Source organism: Ruditapes philippinarum, unplaced genomic scaffold, assembly GCF_026571515.1.
Source record: "Ruditapes philippinarum isolate M1 unplaced genomic scaffold, ASM2657151v2 ctg787_1_1_1_1, whole genome shotgun sequence".
Lineage (NCBI taxonomy): Eukaryota > Metazoa > Mollusca > Bivalvia > Venerida > Veneridae > Ruditapes > Ruditapes philippinarum.
This window is the reverse complement of record NW_026865322.1, coordinates 9,458-31,971: the sequence shown is the minus strand read 5'-3', so window position 1 is coordinate 31,971 and position 22,514 is coordinate 9,458. Positions and strand designations below refer to the sequence as shown.

At 32.2% G+C, this 22,514-nt stretch overlaps 2 non-coding genes across 2 annotated transcripts; both read right to left on the bottom strand.

The window, feature by feature from the left end:
• Positions 1 to 5,422: 5,422 nt before the first annotated feature.
• Trnac-gca (transfer RNA cysteine (anticodon GCA)) lies at positions 5,423 to 5,494 on the bottom strand. The gene has a single exon. It is a non-coding gene; the product is annotated as a tRNA-Cys (tRNA).
• A 16,377-nt stretch (positions 5,495 to 21,871) lies between these two features.
• On the bottom strand, positions 21,872 to 21,943 carry Trnac-gca (transfer RNA cysteine (anticodon GCA)). Its single transcript has one exon. It is a non-coding gene; the product is annotated as a tRNA-Cys (tRNA).
• Positions 21,944 to 22,514: the final 571 nt, after the last annotated feature.

Below are 22,514 nucleotides of genomic sequence, written 5' to 3'. Positions count from 1 at the left end.
CATTAAATCACTACACAGCAGAAAATGTCATTACTTTTAAACCCAGTTAAAATTTAAATTAGGGGCTTGTCTGTTGAACAGATACTAGTTTTAAACATGGATAAATGAAACAGGTAAAGCATTGCCAAAAGGTTTCCAACCCTCTGTTGTTAGTCTGTGTTTTCAATATGTTATCTATTGTATGCAATTTCTTCAATAGGTACCTATACAATGACTTTGAGTAGTTTGAAGCGCACGAAATCGCGCTAAAATAATCTAATGGAACGAGAACAAAAACAAACAAACTTGTTGCATGAGTTAATTTTACAGTTTCCTATTTTTAACAATTTAAAAATGCCCTAAACATATTGTATGAAAGGTATGAATAAAACGTAAATCTTCATGAATATTTTATGCCCCCTTTGCAATAATATCATGATAGATATCAGTATTGTTAAATGTAATATTACAAATTATACATCATGCCTTGGTTTAGAATATTACAACAACATAAACTTGCTTTTAATTGTGGATGTTATTTTATCTAAATTGCTTTTGCAAGCATATGATTATATCTGAAATGACATAGATATTATATCCTAAATGACATACAAATTATGTTCAGCGAAGCAACAGTTATCTAAATTAACACTAATGTTGCTGTCGGCAACATATTCTATCCATGGGACCACTGATGACCAAGGTCAGCCAAAACGTTTGATTGCATTTTGTTGCTGTCCAGATAGTACATATTTAAAAATACTGTCTAAAATGGTTTTGTGAAGAAAACAATGGTAATGTCCATATAAAAAGTTATAGAGCGTTTAAGCTAAAACTGGCAAAGTCTACAAAGCCCATAATATACGTGTAACACGTTTTGATGATAAATATTATTCGGTGAAGTGTTATCAATTATACGTAAATGTTTCAATAAAATGTTTGAACAGAAGAACATATTATCTGGATAAAACTCACTGCGCATTCCATGTATCGTATATATCATAAAATATTCTTATTTCTCTTTCTCTTTTTTATTTCTTTTACCATTTCTTACTATATTTCCGCAATATCAAGATATGAATTTTACTGATTTTGCTCTCTTGTTTAGATTTCTCATATTTCAACGGGTATTTTGATTATACATTATTTACAAAACTAATGAAACACCAATGAGGTCAAAACTTCTATAAGCATAAGAATTCAAATTCTTACAAAGATCAAGATGAAAACAAAATAATGAAAAATTAAAAAAAGAAATATACTCCGTATTCTTTCAAAAATCATTTCTGTATCAATCCAAATTCTGTTAAAAGTCAAGTAAATTAAAGGAAGGAGAGAATACACATCAAACATCAGGATGGTTTATAACTGGTTTATTCTAGGATCTACCGGTTTCGGTCTTTCAAGACCTTCATCAGGATACATTTCAAAGAAAAATGATTACTGAAGTACTAAAAATGTGTAAACCGAATGTGACGTATGTTACTATAAATAGACATATAAATGAGTTTATCTGGGCTAAGTGCCAAGTTTTTCTGGGCAAAGTGCCAAGTTATTTTTCCATATAAAATGTTTCAAGTGTTGGATAACCACAGATCATATCTATGTCAATGACCATTTTACAGCATGGTTTAAGTGTTCATATTCACCAAAATGTTTGTTTTGCATAAATGTAGTTCTAACTCTGTAGTCTTAAGTTGATTTAATAGTTACTGAGGAGAAATTAGTTGGTTTCAGTATTAACAAACTAAAATTCTTCATTGTTATGAGTAAATATGTAGACGTTAATTGAGATTTCCTGTGGATGTTTCCTTTATGCAATTTTGTAACAGATGTACATGTATAACTTAAATTCTGGTATGATATTTTAGCTGTTGGTTCTTTCCATCTAAAGTATAATTGGGTTTAGAAGAGCTTTTATTAGATTAAAGTATCTGTAATCTTATTAAATAGTTGTTTGTCTTACAAGAAGTGTTCAATTAGTGTACGAATATATCCAGGGTAAATTACTATTAATTACTATTATTCTGTTAAAAGTGATAAAACGCTTTTCATATTTGAGTATGTTTACACAAAACAAAAATGATCTTATTTTCTGGAAGAACAACATAAGCAAATGATCTGGCATTTACCGCTCTCGTATTTAGCTAAGACCATATAATGGTACACATGTACTACGTTTCGAAAAAATAATTCCACTCACGTGATGCCAAAAGACCACAGTCATATCTCCTGGGGGATAAAATAATTCTTATACAGTCGATAATAATCTTAATATTTTATTTGAGGTCACACACGCAGAAAACTGTCTCTATTTTTGGTTTTTCATCATGACATAGTATACAAAGATATCAGACACATATCTTAGATTGTCGCCTAGATTTAATATGTCATTAAGCCATTCATAATTTTCACAAAACCTTAGTTTTCTTAAAGGTGTTTCATAATTGACACGCAGTCCTTGATGCTGTTGTTTATGTTGTAGAAATTTTAATCAGATTGTCTTAACTAACACTGCTTGAAGAGGAAGTAATTTTATAACTTTTATCAATCATATAAAAATAGAATTATTACATTGTAATTACATTGTCTCAATAGTTTTAATACTGTTATTTTAACAAATAAACTTGCATAATTTTATAAAGTACCGTTAACATTTTTGCTGAAACGGTTATGATAATCAGAACATGGCTTCTGCTAGGAGGAAATATAAAAAACAAATAAGAAGTCGGGCAGAGATATTTAATCTTTGACAGGATTCTAGGATATATAGTTACAATGATTAATATCCATTGGCTGCGAAACTGAATGCTCCGCTTTTATTTCTTCATTTTTTATCGAAGAATCGAAAATTTACAATTAAATATTCTTCCTTTTTTATATCTTTACTTCCTCGTTTTGTACCTCATATTCATTTCTTCTAGCAAGTAATTATTGTTTTTTTACTTGTACTTGTTATTAGAGGTCACTTGTTTCAAAAGTCATTTCTGCTGGAAATTGAAAGTGCTGATTTTTAAACAAGCGAGAGGTGTTTTTAACAATATCATTAACGAAACACAATCTACTTTAGTCTCCAATTTTCACTTTTTTTAATTTCTGTTTTCATTTTTTTTTTTAGTTTTAAGATGTTCAGTCTTATCTTTAATATTGTGTTTGACCCTTTTATGAATTTTAGCGAACTCCGGAAGTAACTCTAGCTCGAGCATTTTACTTTTGTGAGAAATAATAAAAATACATAAAGTTTTACATGAAATGAAAGAATTAAAATAAAACACTAAAAAACAGACTAGTAGTGTTAAAAACGAACTAAAATAGATAAATACAGAATCCCTAAAGAAAGCCCAACACGGCAAAATTGAAAATGTTGCAGGCTCGGTTTGATTGAGCCTGTTCATGGACGGTACTGGAAAGTGCAAGTTACCGTCCACGCCCCCTAGCACCGGCTTAAGCAGAATTCAACATTTAACATGAACTGGTAAAATTTAGAATTTTGAAACATCCGCAGATGTGTTCATATGGCGGTTATCATGGAACCTTCAATGTGACACGGTAGTGCCATTCCATGAAAAGCGGCATATGGTCCCCAAGTAAAAAAATGCGTGTGCCCTAAACGAGAAAACAATGGGCGGAACTAAATAAAATGGAATTTTGAAAGGGGATCTGAGGTTATGAAGCCTGCGTATCACAGATAGGACGTCAAAAGACAAATTTAAAAAGCAGGCAACATATCCTAAGGGTGATATCCTAAGTCATACATTCCTGACAAAAATGGAAATACCGACATCTTTCTTGTTTTTTTTCCAGATTGTCTTTCAATTCGTTTTTCCTAATAAAAGTATATTCATTTTATAATAGGGGCAAATAATTTCGATGTCCACACTGTTTGATTAAAATGCTAATTCGAACACTTTGCCCTTCATGGTTGATGATTACGTTCGTTAATGACTCTTTCATCAATAAGATGATTTGTTTCTTGTTCTTTTTATGAAATTTCTCTTCTGAGATTTCCCAAAATGCCCATTTCCAAAAGGGCATGATAACATTTGTCTTGCTGCACTGCACATTCTTTATAATTCCTTGCATATTTTGAATGAATCACATATTATAAATTATGTTTGTTTTGCTGATTAGTCAGACCAGTTGTGTAATGCGCTCATACATACTTTGTTCATCACTAATTTTTTGTTTGTACTTGACTGGTCTTGCAAAATAAGTTCAAGTAAATGAGTAATGTACGTCATCACCAGGACAGGTTTACAATATTTTATTTATATCTACTAGTTTCGGTCATTTCTTGACCTTCATCAGGACCTTTAAAGATTATTATCATATTTTGTTACGAGCAACGTTAACATGGTTACAATTATCAATTCAGTGTAAATCTATAGCATTGTATATGTAAGGAATTTATACGCCCGAGTAATAAATTGTTAAGGTGTCTAAACATATGGGTTTGAAATATAATAAGATATATTTAATTTTAGCCAGGCAATCAAAGTTTAATGTTTGCCAGTTTTAATATTTGTATGTACATTATTTGCATTCAACAAATTCGGTTTATTCACTTTAGTGATAAATTATTTCGAAACCGAGTAAAAAATGTAAAATAGACGTGAAGAGCTGAAGATGCATTCAATCAATACTACTTGCTCTTTTTAACTGTGTTTCGTGGAATAATAAATATAGTTCGGTATAATTCAAAATAATATTATATATTTAATAGAATATATTCATACAGAATATTATAATAATGATTATATTCTAGTTTTCATATAGGGAACTGCTTGTGTCATTATGTCATATTTTGAAGTAATATGACAAATGGATACTGTTCTGATAAAGGTCATTGTCACTGGTGCAAATCGTAATGTTACAGTGACAAGAAATACACTCTACAGATGAAATATTCTTTTACATTTATGTACAAATGGCATATTTTAACTTACTTGTTTGTTACTTGCCGTATAAAACGCCGCAACGTCAAGGCGAATCAATCATTTGCAAATTCCCTTGTATTATTCCTAAAGCATTTTTGTTCTGATGATGTATACATATTTGCACATGCTTAGACACAAAGAAGCGATTTCAATAAGCTGCAAGCTCTTACCACACTCGAATCTATTACATTAATTCAACAAATGAACATGTAATTAATTATATACTGTATATAATGATGGCATTGCATTAAAAGATGCTAACACGTGTGGGAAAAAGTCATTGAGTATCATTTACATATTTTACATATTAATGGGGACAGAAAGTATCATATGTATATGAAACATGATTGTTGTATCTATGAAATGTGTTATACAAATTATGTGTGAATAAAGAAATATAAAAAGTGAATCACTTTTTATTTTATTTATATCTGTATGTGGTTCATTTAATATATAGTTCTTGGCCGTTATGTTGTTAATTCTTTTTGTTGGAAATTAAAAATGTAAGGGGACACCCGGGTTCGAACCAGGGACCTCTCGATCTGCAGTCGAATGCTCTACCACTGAGCTATATCCCCTTCTTATCTTACAAATGTCTTTATCTCTGAATAAACGTTTATCTTTACTGTTGTAACACATGTTGCCTTCATCAAATTAATGCTATCGATTTCCTCAAAAGATAGTATATACTTGCTATAAACCAATTTCTGTAATTATTATCATCACATTTCGCACTAACTCTTTAATGCTAGTATTATCTAAGAAGTTGTCAACCAGAGATAAATATGCACAGATAAAGAGTTTACCACATGTAAAACATTTAAACCAATATTGACACATCAAAGAATAAGATAGAATTGTAAACCTCTAACATTCTCCAGGCACTAGCTGGGTTTTGAACAACAGACCTCCTAATTATTTGGCGGATATTTTACCACGTCGCTAAAGGGCTAGCCATACACACACGGAGAGGCTGTTGGCAGTTGAATGAACCTTATAAGAATCTTACACCGGCTGCCGGTACAGACCGGAATATCTAGCTCGAGGGTAACTCGAGGCTGTGCCAAGTTTCCGCTAAACTGTTACCCGTAACAATTTTTTTAATTCTTACATCTGAATTATTACTTGAATTTAGGTACAAATTAACTAATTTTATGTTTTGACAACGCAAAGATAACGCAAATCAGTCATTTACAAATTCCCATAAAATACATCTTATAATAATAAGCATGACTGTTTTGTTCTGGTAATGTACACATGTATATCTACACATGCTTGGACACAGAGGAGCTATTTCACTATGCTGCAAGCTCTTCTCGAGCTGGAATTATTATTAAATTAATGTAACGAAAACATATATATAATTAACAAGATATAGTATGCACTGATGACATTGCAATAATAGATGCTAACACGCTGAGTGTCATTAACAGATTAAGTGGGACAAGTCATATACAACACATGCCTTGTCTTTGTATTGATAATCGTCTTATGAATAGAAAGTAAAAAAGATAGAAATAATTTTTACAAATAAACTGCTTTCCTTGCAAAATTTGTAATTATAGTGCATGTATTGTCATTTCTAATTGGCAGAAATAAATAAAATTTACGATATCAATTCCACAAAAGATAATATCAAATTACTGTAATTATTCTTATCTTTTTATAATATCCCATTTTCCAGTTAATTATTACTTCTGTTCGTGTCTTATAAAGTATTTTTGCTTTTCATTAACCCTACACGAGTATTTCACAAAATATACAATCGGAAATAAATATGAAAACATAGATATACCTTTAATACCACTTACGCAACAAAGGAATTAGATATGTGTTAACGCACTATTGTAATCCTGAAAAAAGCGCAGTCACTGGTTTGAAAACTAAGGCCTCTTGATTACTAACTAGTCGGATAATCAAACACGTCGTTAATGGACTAACACAACAGCAAGACTGTTAGAAAGCTCATGTATCTGTTATCATTGCGATGCTCCCAGTTTTATTTGACAGTGCAATCGGAAGCGATGCCTCAACTACTCAGCTTCCCACACAATATATTAGTTCGGAAAACCGGATGCTCATGCTCTTCTTACCTTCATCTTAACAGGCATGCTAAAAGCTCTGTCATAATCTTTCTTTCCTATAACAGTAACTTTAGAAGCACATGCACATTTTTGTTTTAATTTTGCCGCCGTAATTATAAATATAAAAGGTCATGACTGGCGAAACTGAACCAGGTCGCATAAGGGTTAACCAAATAGCAAGACTGCTTGAAGAGACATGTGCCTTTAATCACTACACATCAAAACATGTCATTACTTTTTAAACTTTCAATTAGTGGCTCGTCTGTTGAACAAATGCTAGTTTGAAACATAATCATGTTCAGCGAAGCAACCGTTATCTGAGAGCATGATTTACCCATAAGCCTGCTGCCGGCAACCTATTCTATCCATGCGACCACAAGCCGACCAGTGATGACCAAGGTCGGTCGAAACCTCCGCCCTGCTTGATTACGGATTGCACTCTTCGCTGTCCAGTCAGAACATATTTAAAAATCTTGTCTAAAATGGTTCTTGTCATTCTTGCTTTTCATCATAACAAAGTATGCTAAGATATAGGACACATATTATAGAGTGTTGCCTGGATTAAATATGTCATTAAGCCATATATAATGTTCACGATACTTTACTTTTCCTAAAAGTGTTTCATTTTTGACAAGCAGTCCTTGATGCAGTTGTTTATATAGTAGATTATTTAAACAGATTGTCTTAACTAATGCTTGAAGAGGAAGTAATTATATAAGTTTTATTTATCATATATAAATAGAATTATTACATTGTAAACTGTTTGTCCCCTTTTGATGTCTCATTAATTTCAATATTGTTATTTTAACTAATAAACTTGTATAATTTGAAATATAACGTCCATATAGTGTCCATTTAAAATATAAAGCGTTGTGATGGCTAAATCTAGCAAAGTCTACGTTTCAACTTGTATGTCCATAATATAAGTGTTACATCTTTTGATGATGAGTATTATTCGGTGTAATGTTATCAATTATAAATGTTTCTTTCAACGACCATCTTATCTTGATAAAACGTTCTGCCACTAAGCATACCATGTATCATATACATGTTGTTCTTAAAATAGTTTTTTATTATTTCTTATGTCATTTCGAACGCTATTTTAGTCGTGTTAAGATATAAACATGCCGGTAACATGTACAATAACTTGGCTAAACAATCAACAATCAACAATCGACATTCAATGTCTAGCTAGACAATCAACATTCAGCTCAACATTCGATCTATAATAATAATCAAACAATTCTCAAAGTGAATGTTGAGCTAGACAATCAACAATCAGCTAGACATTCGAAAATTTCTTATGTCGAGCTAGACAATCAACATTCAGCTCAACATTCGACCTGTAATAATTATCAAAGTATCCTCAAAGTGAATGTTGAGCTAGACAATCAACAATCAGCTAGACATTCGATAATTTCTTATGTCGAGCTAGACAATCGACATTCAGCTCAACATTCGATCTATAATAAAAATCAAAGAATTTTCAAAGTGAATGTTGAGCTAGACAATCGACAATCAGCTAGACATTTAGAAATTTCTTATGTCGAGCTAGACAATCGACATTCAGCTCAACATTCGATCAATAATAATGATCGAGGTTTTCTTAAAGTGAATGTTGAGCTAGACAATCAACAATCAGCTAGACATTCGATAATTTCTTATGTCGAGCTAGACAATCGACATTCAGCTCAACATTCGACTTGTAATAATAATCAAAGTATTCTTAAAATGAATGTTTAGCTAGACAATCAACAATCAGCTAGACATTTGAAAATTTCTTATGTCGAGCTAGACAATCAACATTCAGCTCAACATTCGACCTGTAATAATTATCAAAGTATCCTTAAAGTGAATGTTGAGCTAGACAATCAACAATCAGCTAGACATTCGATAATTTCTTATGTCGAGCTAGACAATCGACATTCAGCTCAACATTCGATCTATAATAAAAATCAAAGAATTTTCAAAGTGAATGTTGAGCTAAGACAATCAACAATCAGCTAGACATTCGATAATTTCTTATGTCGAGCTAGACAATCAACATTCAGCTCAACATTCGATCTATAATAATAATCAAACAATTCTCAAAGTGAATGTTGAGCTAGACAATCAACAATCAGCTAGACATTCGAAAATTTCTTATGTCGAGCTAGACAATCAACATTCAGCTCAACATTCGACCTGTAATAATTATCAAAGTATCCTCAAAGTGAATGTTGAGCTAGACAATCAACAATCAGCTAGACATTCGATAATTTCTTATGTCGAGCTAGACAATCGACATTCAGCTCAACATTCGATCTATAATAAAAATCAAAGAATTTTCAAAGTGAATGTTGAGCTAGACAATCGACAATCAGCTAGACATTCAGAAATTTCTTATGTCGAGCTAGACAATCGACATTCAGCTCAACATTCGATCAATAATAATGATCGAGGTTTTCTTAAAGTGAATGTTGAGCTAGACAATCAACAATCAGCTAGACATTCGATAATTTCTTATGTCGAGCTAGACAATCAACATTCAGCTCAACATTCGACTTGTAATAATAATCAAAGTATTCTTAAAATGAATGTTAAGCTAGACAATCAACAATCAGCTAGACATTTGAAAATTTCTTATGTCGAGCTAGACAATCAACATTCAGCTCAACATTCGACCTGTAATAATTATCAAAGTATCCTTAAAGTGAATGTTGAGCTAGACAATCAACAATCAGCTAGACATTCGATAATTTCTTATGTCGAGCTAGACAATCGACATTCAGCTCAACATTCGATCTATAATAAAAATCAAAGAATTTTCAAAGTGAATGTTGAGCTAGACAATCAACAATCAGCTAGACATTCGATAATTTCTTATGTCGAGCTAGACAATCAACATTCAGCTCAACATTCGATCTATAATAATAATCAAACAATTCTCAAAGTGAATGTTGAGCTAGACAATCAACAATCAGCTAGACATTTGAAAATTTCTTATGTCGAGCTAGACAATCAACATTCAGCTCAACATTCGACCTGTAATAATTATCAAAGTATCCTTAAAGTGAATGTTGAGCTAGACAATCAACAATCAGCTAGACATTCGATAATTTCTTATGTCGAGCTAGACAATCGACATTCAGCTCAACATTCGATCTATAATAAAAATCAAAGAATTTTCAAAGTGAATGTTGAGCTAGACAATCGACAATCAGCTAGACATTCAGAAATTTCTTATCTCGAGCTAGACAATCGACATTCAGCTCAACATTCGATCAATAATAATGATCGAGGTTTTCTTAAAGTGAATGTTGAGCTAGACAATCAACAATCAGCTAGACATTCGATAATTTCTTATGTCGAGCTAGACAATCGACATTCAGCTCAACATTCGACTTGTAATAATAGCAAAGTATTCTTAAAATGAATGTTTAGCTAGACAATCAACAATCAGCTAGACATTTGAAAATTTCTTATGTCGAGCTAGACAATCAACATTCAGCTCAACATTCGACCTGTAATAATTATCAAAGTATCCTTAAAGTGAATGTTGAGCTAGACAATCAACAATCAGCTAGACATTCGATAATTTCTTATGTCGAGCTAGACAATCGACATTCAGCTCAACATTCGATCTATAATAAAAATCAAAGAATTTTCAAAGTGAATGTTGAGCTAGACAATCAACAATCAGCTAGACATTCGATAATTTCTTATGTCGAGCTAGACAATCGACATTCAGCTCAACATTCGATCTATAATAATAATCAAACAATTCTCAAAGTGAATGTTGAGCTAGACAATCAACAATCAGCTAGACATTCGAAAATTTCTTATGTCGAGCTAGACAATCAACATTCAGCTCAACATTCGACCTGTAATAATTATCAAAGTATCCTTAAAGTGAATGTTGAGCTAGACAATCAACAATCAGCTAGACATTCGATAATTTCTTATGTCGAGCTAGACAATCAACATTCAGCTCAACATTCGATCTATAATAATAATCAAACAATTCTCAAAGTGAATGTTGAGCTAGACAATCAACAATCAGCTAGACATTCGATAATTTCTTATGTCGAGCTAGACAATCAACATTCAGCTCAACATTCGACCTGTAATAATTATCAAAGTATCCTTAAAGTGAATGTTGAGCTAGACAATCAACAATCAGCTAGACATTCGATAATTTCTTATGCCGAGCTAGACAATCGACATTCAGCTCAACATTCGATCTATAATAAAAATCAAAGAATTTTCAAAGTGAATGTTGAGCTAGACAATCAACAATCAGCTAGACATTCGATAATTTCTTATGTCGAGCTAGACAATCAACATTCAGCTCAACATTCGATCTATAATAATAATCAAACAATTCTCAAAGTGAATGTTGAGCTAGACAATCAACAATCAGCTAGACATTCGATAATTTCTTATGTCGAGCTAGACAATCAACATTCAGCTCAACATTCGACCTGTAATAATTATCAAAGTATCCTCAAAGTGAATGTTGAGCTAGACAATCAACAATCAGCTAGACATTCGATAATTTCTTATGTCGAGCTAGACAATCGACATTCAGCTCAACATTCGATCTATAATAAAAATCAAACAATTCTCAAAGTGAATGTTGAGCTAGACAATCGACAATCAGCTAGACATTCAGAAATTTCTTATGTCGAGCTAGACAATCGACATTCAGCTCAACATTCGATCAATAATAATGATCGAGGTTTTCTTAAAGTGAATGTTGAGCTAGACAATCAACAATCAGCTAGACATTCGATAATTTCTTATGTCGAGCTAGACAATCGACATTCAGCTCAACATTCGACTTGTAATAATAATCAAAGTATTCTTAAAATGAATGTTTAGCTAGACAATCAACAATCAGCTAGACATTCGATAATTTCTTATGTCGAGCTAGACAATCGACATTCAGCTCAACATTCGATCTATAATAAAAATCAAAGAATTTTCAAAGTGAATGTTGAGCTAGACAATCAACAATCAGCTAGACATTCGATAATTTCTTATGTCGAGCTAGACAATCGACATTCAGCTCAACATTCGATCTATAATAATAATCAAACAATTCTCAAAGTGAATGTTGAGCTAGACAATCAACAATCAGCTAGACATTCGATCATTTCTTATGTCGAGCTAGACAATCGACATTCAGCTCAACATTCGACTTGTAATAATAATCAAAGTATTCTTAATATGAATGTTGAGCTAGACAATCAACAATCAGCTAGACATTCGAAAATTTCTTTTGTCGAGCTAGACAATCAACATTCAGCTCAACATTCGACCTGAAATAATTATCAAAGTATTCTTAAAATCAATGTTGAGCTAGACAATCAACAATCAGCTAGACATTCGAAAATTTCTTATGTCGAGCTAGACAATCAACATTCAGCTCAACATTCGACCTGTAATAATTATCAAAGTATGCTTAAAGTGAATGTTGAGCTAGACAATCAACAATCAGCTAGACATTCGATCTATAGTAATAATCAAACAATTCTCAAAGAAAATGTTGAGCTAGACAATCGACAATCAGCTAGACATTCAGAAATTTCTTATGTCGAGCTAGACAATCGACATTCAGCTCAACATTCGATCTATAATAAAAATCAAAGAATTTTCAAAGTGAATGTTGAGCTAGACAATCGACAATCAGCTAGACATTCAGAAATTTCTTATGTCGAGCTAGACAATCGACATTCAGCTCAACATTCGATCTATAATAATGATCGAGGTTTTCTTAAAGTGAATGTTGAGCTAGACAATCAACAATCAGCTAGACATTCGATAATTTCTTATGTCGAGCTAGACAATCGACATTCAGCTCAACATTCGACTTGTAATAATAATCAAAGTATTCTTAAAATGAATGTTTAGCTAGACAATTAACAATCAGCTAGACATTCGATAATTTCTTATGTCGAGCTAGACAATCGACATTCAGCTCAACATTCTATCTATAATAAAAATCAAAGAATTTTCAAAGTGAATGTTGAGCTAGACAATCAACAATCAGCTAGACATTCGATAATTTCTTATGTCGAGCTAGACAATCGACATTCAGCTCAACATTCGATCTATAATAATAATCAAACAATTCTCAAAGTGAATGTTGAGCTAGACAATCAACAATCAGCTAGACATTCGATCATTTCTTATGTCGAGCTAGACAATCGACATTCAGCTCAACATTCGACTTGTAATAATAATCAAAGTATTCTTAATATGAATGTTTAGCTAGACAATCAACAATCAGCTAGACATTCGAAAATTTCTTTTGTCGAGCTAGACAATCAACATTCAGCTCAACATTCGACCTGAAATAATTATCAAAGTATTCTTAAAATCAATGTTGAGCTAGACAATCAACAATCAGCTAGACATTCGAAAATTTCTTATGTCGAGCTAGACAATCAACATTCAGCTCAACATTCGACCTGTAATAATTATCAAAGTATGCTTAAAGTGAATGTTGAGCTAGACAATCAACAATCAGCTAGACATTCGATCTATAGTAATAATCAAACAATTCTCAAAGAAAATGTTGAGCTAGACAATCGACAATCAGCTAGACATTCAGAAATTTCTTATGTCGAGCTAGACAATCGACATTCAGCTCAAAATTCGAATGTTGAGCTGAATGTTGATTGTGTAGCTCGACATAAGAAATTATCGAATGTCTAGCTGATTGTTGATTGTCTAGTACAACATTCACTTTAAGAAAACCTCGATCATTATTATAGATCGAATGTTGAGCTGAATGTCGATTGTCTAGCTCGACATAAGAAATTATCGGATGTCTAGCTGATTGTTGATTGTCTAGCTCAACATTAACTTTAAGGATACTTTGATAATTTTTACAGGTCGAATGTTGAGCTGAATGTTGATTGTCTAGCTCGACATAAGAAATATTCGAATGTCTAGCTGATTGTTGATTGTCTAGCCCAACATTCACTTTGACAATAGTTTAATTATTATTATAGATCGAATGTTGAGCTGAATGTTGATTGTCTAGCTCGACATAAGAAATTATCGAATGTCTAGCTGATTGTTGATTGTCTAGGTCAACATTCACTTTAAGAAAACCTCGATCATTATTATTGATCGAATGTTGAGCTGAATGTCGATTGTCTAGCTCGACATAAGAAATTTCTGAATGTCTAGCTGATTGTCGATTGTCTAGCTCAACATTCACTTTGAAAATTCTTTGATTTTTATTATAGATCGAATGTTGAGCTGAATGTCGATTGTCTAGCTCAGCATAAGAAATTATCGAATGTCTAGCTGATTGTTGATTGTCTAGCTCAACATTCACTTTAAGGATACTTTGATAATTATTACAGGTCGGATGTTGAGCTGAATGTCGATTGTCTAGCTCGACATAAGAAATTTTCGAATGTCTAGCTGATTGCTGATTGTCTAGCTAAACATTCATTTTAAGAATACTTTGATTATTATTACAAGTCGAATGTTGAGCTGAATGTCGATTGTCTAACTCGACATAACAAATTATCGAATGTCTAGCTGATTGTTGATTGTCTAGCTCAACATTCACTTTAAGGATACTTTGATAATTATTACAGGCCGAATGTTGAGCTGAATGTTGATTGTCTAGCTCGACATAAGAAATTTTCGAATGTCTAGCTGATTGTTGATTGTCTAGCTCAACATTCACTTTGAGAATTGTTTGATTATTATTATAGATCGAATGTTGAGCTGAATGTCGATTGTCTAGCTCGACATAAGAAATTATCGAATGTCTAGCTGATTGTTGATTGTCTAGCTCAACATTCACTTTGAAAATTCTTTGATTTTTATTATAGATCGAATGTTGAGCTGAATGTCGATTGTCTAGCTCGACATAAGAAATTATCGAATGTCTAGCTGATTGTTGATTGTCTAGCTCAACATTCACTTTGAGAATTGTTTGATTATTATTATAGATCGAATGTTGAGCTGAATGTTGATTGTCTAGCTCGACATAAGAAATTATCGAATGTCTAGCTGATTGTTGATTGTCTAGCTCAACATTCACTTTAAGAAAACCTCGATCATTATTATAGATCGAATGTTGAGCTGAATGTCGATTGTCTAGCTCGACATAAGAAATTATCGAATGTCTAGCTGATTGTTGATTGTCTAGCTCAACATTCACTTTAAGAAAACCTCGATCATTATTATTGATCGAATGTTGAGCTGAATGTCGATTGTCTAGCTCGACATAAGAAATTTTCGAATGTCTAGCTGATTGCTGATTGTCTAGCTAAACATTCATTTTAAGAATACTTTGATTATTATTACAAGTCGAATGTTGAGCTGAATGTCGATTGTCTAGCTCGACATAAGAAATTATCGAATGTCTAGCTGATTGTTGATTGTCTAGCTCAACATTCACTTTAAGGATACTTTGATAATTATTACAGGTCGAATGTTGAGCTGAATGTTGATTGTCTAGCTCGACATAAGAAATTTTCGAATGTCTAGCTGATTGTTGATTGTCTAGCTCAACATTCACTTTGAGAATTGTTTGATTATTATTATAGATCGAATGTTGAGCTGAATGTTGATTGTCTAGCTCGACATAAGAAATTATCGAATGTCTAGCTGATTGTTGATTGTCTAGCTCAACATTCACTTTAAGAAAACCTCGATCATTATTATAGATCGAATGTTGAGCTGAATGTCGATTGTCTAGCTCGGCATAAGAAATTTTCGAATGTCTAGCTGATTGTTGATTGTCTAGCTAAACATTGATTTTAAGAATACTTTGATAATTATTACAGGTCGAATGTTGAGCTGAATGTTGATTGTCTAGCTCGACATAAGAAATTTTCGAATGTCTAGCTGATTGTTGATTGTCTAGCTAAACATTCATATTAAGAATACTTTGATTATTATTAAAAGTCGAATGTTGAGCTGAATGTCGATTGTCTAGCTCGACATAAGAAATGATCGGATGTCTAGCTGATTGTTGATTGTCTAGCTCAACATTCACTTTGAGAATTGTTTCATTATTATTATAGATCGAATGTTGAGCTGAATGTCGATTGTCTAGCTCGACATAAGAAATTATCGAATGTCTAGCTGATTGTTGATTGTCTAGCTCAACATTCACTATGAAAATTCTTTGATTTTTATTATAGATAGAATGTTGAGCTGAATGTCGATTGTCTAGCTCGACATAAGAAATTATCGAATGTCTAGCTGATTGTTGATTGTCTAGCTAAACATTCATTTTAAGAATACTTTGATTATTATTACAAGTCGAATGTTGAGCTGAATGTCGATTGTCTAGCTCGACATAAGAAATTATCGAATGTCTAGCTGATTGTTGATTGTCTAGCTCAACATTCACTTTGAGAATTGTTTGATTATTATTATAGATCGAATGTTGAGCTGAATGTTGATTGTCTAGCTCGACATAAGAAATTATCGAATGTCTAGCTGATTGTTGATTGTCTAGCTCAACATTCATTTTGAAAATTCTTTGATTTTTATTATAGATCGAATGTTGAGCTGAATGTCGATTGTCTAGCTCGACATAAGAAATTATCGAATGTCTAGCTGATTGTTGATTGTCTAGCTCAACATTCACTTTGAGGATACTTTGATAATTATTACAGGTCGAATGTTGAGCTGAATGTTGATTGTCTAGCTCGACATAAGAAATTTTCGAATGTCTAGCTGATTGTTGATTGTCTAGCTCAACATTCACTTTGAAAATTCTTTGATTTTTATTATTGATCGAATGTTGAGCTGAATGTCGATTGTCTAGCTCGAGATAAGAAATTTCTGAAAGTCTAGCTGATTGTCGATTGTCTAGCTCAACATTCATTTTGAAAATTCTTTGATTTTTATTATAGATCGAATGTTGAGCTGAATGTCGATTGTCTAGCTCGACATAAGAAATTATCGAATGTCTAGCTGATTGTTGATTGTCTAGCTCAACATTCACTTTGAGGATACTTTGATAATTATTACAGGTCGAATGTTGAGCTGAATGTTGATTGTCTAGCTCGACATAAGAAATTTTCGAATGTCTAGCTGATTGTTGATTGTCTAGCTCAACATTCACTTTGAGAATTGTTTGATTATTATTATAGATCGAATGTTGAGCTGAATGTTGATTGTCTAGCTCGACATAAGAAATTATCGAATGTCTAGCTGATTGTTGATTGTCTAGCTCAACATTCACTTTGAAAATTCTTTGATTTTTATTATAGATCGAATGTTGAGCTGAATGCCGATTGTCTAGCTCGACATAAGAAATTATCGAATGTCTAGCTGATTGTTGATTGTCTAGCTCAACATTCACTTTAAGGATACTTTGATAATTATTACAGGTCGAATGTTGAGCTGAATGTTGATTGTCTAGCTCGACATAAGAAATTTTCAAATGTCTAGCTGATTGTTGATTGTCTAGCTAAACATTCATTTTAAGAATACTTTGATTATTATTACAAGTCGAATGTTGAGCTGAATGTCGATTGTCTAGCTCGACATAAGAAATTATCGAATGTCTAGCTGATTGTTGATTGTCTAGCTCAACATTCACTTTAAGAAAACCTCGATCATTATTATTGATCGAATGTTGTGCTGAATGTCGATTGTCTAGCTCGACATAAGAAATTTCTGAATGTCTAGCTGATTGTCGATTGTCTAGCTCAACATTCACTTTGAAAATTCTTTGATTTTTATTATAGATCGAATGTTGAGCTGAATGTCGATTGTCTAGCTCGACATAAGAAATTATCGAATGTCTAGCTGATTGTTGATTGTCTAGCTCAACATTCACTTTGAGGATACTTTGATAATTATTACAGGTCGAATGTTGAGCTGAATGTTGATTGTCTAGCTCGACATAAGAAATTTTCGAATGTCTAGCTGATTGTTGATTGTCTAGCTCAACATTCACTTTGAGAATTGTTTGATTATTATTATAGATCGAATGTTGAGCTGAATGTTGATTGTCTAGCTAGACATAAGAAATTATCGAATGTCTAGCTGATTGTTGATTGTCTAGCTCAACATTCACTTTGAAAATTCTTTGATTTTTATTATAGATCGAATGTTGAGCTGAATGTCGATTGTCTAGCTCGACATAAGAAATTATCGAATGTCTAGCTGATTGTTGATTGTCTAGCTCAACATTCACTTTGAGGATACTTTGATAATTATTACAGTCGAATGTTGAGCTGAATGTTGATTGTCTAGCTCGACATAAGAAATTTTCAAATGTCTAGCTGATTGTTGATTGTCTAGCTCAACATTCACTTTGAGAATTGTTTGATTATTATTATAGATCGAATGTTGAGCTGAATGTTGATTGTCTAGCTAGACATTGAATGTCGATTGTTGATTGTTGATTGTTTAGCCAAGTTATTGTATATGCCGGTAACTGATTTTGCTCTCTTGTTTAAATTTGTCATATTAAAACAGGTATTTTCATTATACATTATTTACAAAATTAAAAAGAGCTCCAATAAGGCCTAAAAGCCTATAAACATAAAAAAATTCAAAATCTTACAAAAATCAACATGAGAACAAGAAATAATGAAAACGGAAAAAAAGAAAATACTCAGCATTACATTTAAATTCATTTCTGTGTTAATCCAAATTGTGTTAAACGTGATAAAACGCTTTTCATTCTTGAGTATGTTTACACAAAACAAAACTGATCTTTTTTTCTGGAAGAACAACATAAGCAAATGATCTGGCATTTAACGCACTCGTATTTTGCGAAGACCATATAATGGTACACATGTACTACGTTTCGAAAAAATAATTTAACTCCCGTGAAGCAAGAAGCCCTCGGCAATATCTCTTGAGGATTGAATAATTCTTATACAGTCAATAATTATCTTCATATTCTATTCTATGTCACACAAGCAGAGAACTGTCCATTTTTGGTTTTTAATCATGACATAGTATACGAAGATATCAAACACATATCTTAGAATGTCGTCTAGATTTAATATGTCATTAAAACGAAGAAAAACAGAATCCCTAAAGAAAGTCCAACACAACAAAATTGAAAATGTTGCAGGCTCAGTTTGATTGAGCCTGTTCATTGACGGTACTGGAAAGTGCAAGTTACCGTCCACGCCCCCTAGTACCGGCTTAACCAGATTCAACATTTAACACGAAAATGGTGAAATTTTGAATTGACAAAAACATCCGCAGATGTGTTCATACGGCGCTTATCATGGAATCTTCAATGTGGCACAGTAGTGTCATTCATAATGTTCACAAAACCTTAGTTTTTTAAAGGTGTTTCATAATTGACAAGCTCTCCTTGATGCTGTTGTTTATGTTGTAGAATATTTAATCAGATTGTCTTAACTAACACTGCTTGAAGAGGAAGTAAGTTTATAACTTTTATCAATCATATAAAAATAGAATTATTACATTGTAATTACATTGTCTCCTTAGTTTCAATATTGTTATTTTAACAAATAAACTTGCATTATTTTATAAAGTAACATTTTTGCTAAAACGGTTATGATAATCAGAACATAACTTCTGCTAGGAGGAAATATGAAAACAAATAAGAAGTCGGACAGAGATGTTTAATCTTTGTCAGGATTCTGGGGTATATAGTTACAATGATTAACATCCTTTGGCTGCGAAACTGAATGCTTCGCTTTTTCTTCTTCATTTTTTATCGAAGAATCGAAAATTTGCAATTTAATATTCTTCCTTTTTCATTTCTTTACTTCCTCGTTTTGTATCTCATATTCATTTTTTTCTAGCAAGTATTTTTTTTTACTTGTACTGGTTGTTAGAGGTCACTAGTTTCAAAAGTCATTTCTGCTGGAAATTGAAAGTGCTGATTTTTTAAACAAGCGAGAGATGTTTTTAACAATATTATTATCTACTTGAGGCTTCAATTTTTACCTTTTTAATTCATATTTTCATTTTTTCTGTTTAAAAATGCTCAGTCATATCTTTAATATTGTGTTTGACCCTATTATGAATTTTAGCGAACTCCGGAAGTAACTCGAGCTCGAGCATTTTCCTTTTGTGAGAAATAATGAAAATACTTATAGTTTTACATGAAATGAAAGAATAAAAAAAACTTAAAACAGACTAGTAGTGTTAAAAACGAACTTAGCAAACATTCCTAACAAAAATGGCAATACCGACATCTTTCTTGTTCTGTTTTTCCAGGGTGTCTTTTAATTCATATTTCCTATATTCATTTTACAAAAGGGGTAAATAATTTCACCGTTTGATTAAAATTCTTATTCGAACCCTTAGCCCTACATGGTTGATGATTAAGTTCGTTTATGACTCTTTCATTAATAACATAATTTGTTTTTTGTTCTTTTTAAGAAACGTCTCTTCTGAGATTTCCCAAAATGCCCATTTCCAAAAGGGCATGATAACATTTGTCTTGCTGAACTGCACATTCGTAACAATTCTTTGCATATTTTGAATGAATTCACATAATGAATTACGTTTTATGTCCGTTAGAGCTTTTTTGTTTTGTTTATTAGTCAGACCAGTTGTATAATGCTATATATACTTTGTTTATCACTAATGTTTTGTTTGTACTTGACTGATCTTGCAATATAAGTTCAAGTAAATGAATAATGTACGTCATCACAAGGACAGGTATACAACATGTTATTTATATCTACTAGTTTTGGTCAATTCTGGACCTTCATCAGGACCTTAAAAGATTATTATCTTATTTTGTTACGAACAACATACATGGTTTAAATTATTAATTCAGTATAAGTTTATACTATTGCATACCCAATGTAATGAATTTATATGCCCGAATAATAAATTGTTAAGGTAACTAAACATATGGGTTTGAAATATATTAAGATATATTCAATTTAAGCCAGGCAATCAAAGTTTAATGGTCGCCCGTTTTAATATTTGTATTTACATTATTTGCATTCAACAAATTCGGTTTATTCACTTTAGTGATAAATTATTTCGAAACCGACCAAAAAATATTAAATAGATGTGAAGAGCTGAAGATGCATTCAATCTACGTGCTCTTTTTAACAGTGTTTCGTGGAATAATATGACAAATGGATACTGTTCTGATAAAGGACAAATCCGTCACTGGTGCAAATCGTAATGTTACAGTGACAAGAAGTACACTAACAAGATTTTTGCATTTTATTTCTATATCTACAGATGAAATATTTTTGCATTTATGTACAAATGGCATCGGTGGTTCTACTCAGGTGCCCGTTCGTGCCTGAAATAATGCACGGAAGGGCACCTGAGGTCTTCCTCCACTAGTAAAGCTGGAACGTCGCGATATGACCTATACTGTGTCGATGTGACGTAAAACCCAAAACAAACAAACAAAATGTACAAATGGCATATTTTAACTTACTTGATTGTTGTTTGTCGTATAGAACACCGCAACGTCAACGCGAATCAATCATTTGCAAATTCCCATATAATATACCTGGAGCATTTTTGTTTTGATGATGTATACATAATTGCGCATGCTAAGACACAAAGGAGCGATTTCAATAAGCCGCCAGCTTTTACCACGCTCGAACCTTTATTAAATTAATTCAACTAATGAACATGTTATTAATTATATACTGTATATAATGATGACATTGCGTTAAAAGATGCTAACACGTGTGGGAAAAAAGTCATTCAGTATCATTTACATATTAATGGGGAGAGAAATGTATCATATGTACAACAAGCATGCATTTTGTATCAATAAAATGTGTAATATAAATAATGTGTGAATTAGGGAATATAAAATTAAATCACTATTTATTCTATTTATTTTTTTATGTGGTTCATTCATTATATAGCTCTTTGCCGTTATGTTGTTAATTCTTTTCAGTGGAAATTAAAAATGAAAGGGGACACCCGGGTTCGAACCGGGGACCTCTCGATCTGCAGTCGAATGCTCTACCACTGAGCTATATCCCCTTCTTATCTTCTTAACGTCTTTATCTATGAATAAACGTTTATCTTTACTATTGTAACACATGTTGTCTTCTTCAAATTAATGCTATCGATTTCCTCAAAAGATAGCATATATACTTGCTTTAAACTAACTTCTGTAATTATTATCATCTTATGTCGCATTAACTTTTGACTTGGTAGTATTGTTTAAGAAACAAAAAATGTTCATGTTGAGTTTTATTTACGAACAAAAAATGGTCATGTTGTTTTCTAACAATCTGAACAACCTGAGATAGATATGGACAGATAACGTGTTTACCACATGTAAAACATTTAAACCAATATTGACACATCAAAAGAATTAGAAAGGATTGTAAACCTCTAACATTCTCAAAGCAATATCTGGGTGTTGTACAACAAACCTCCGAAATACTTGACGGATATTTTACCACGTCGCTAAAGGGCTAACCATACAGTCGAATGAACCTAATGGCGACGCAGCAACTGCTCTGCTTCGAATATGAATATTTTATGTTAAATATGCAATTATATCAGTCATGATGTTTAAAGTATTGTTCAGTGCAATTTAACAAAT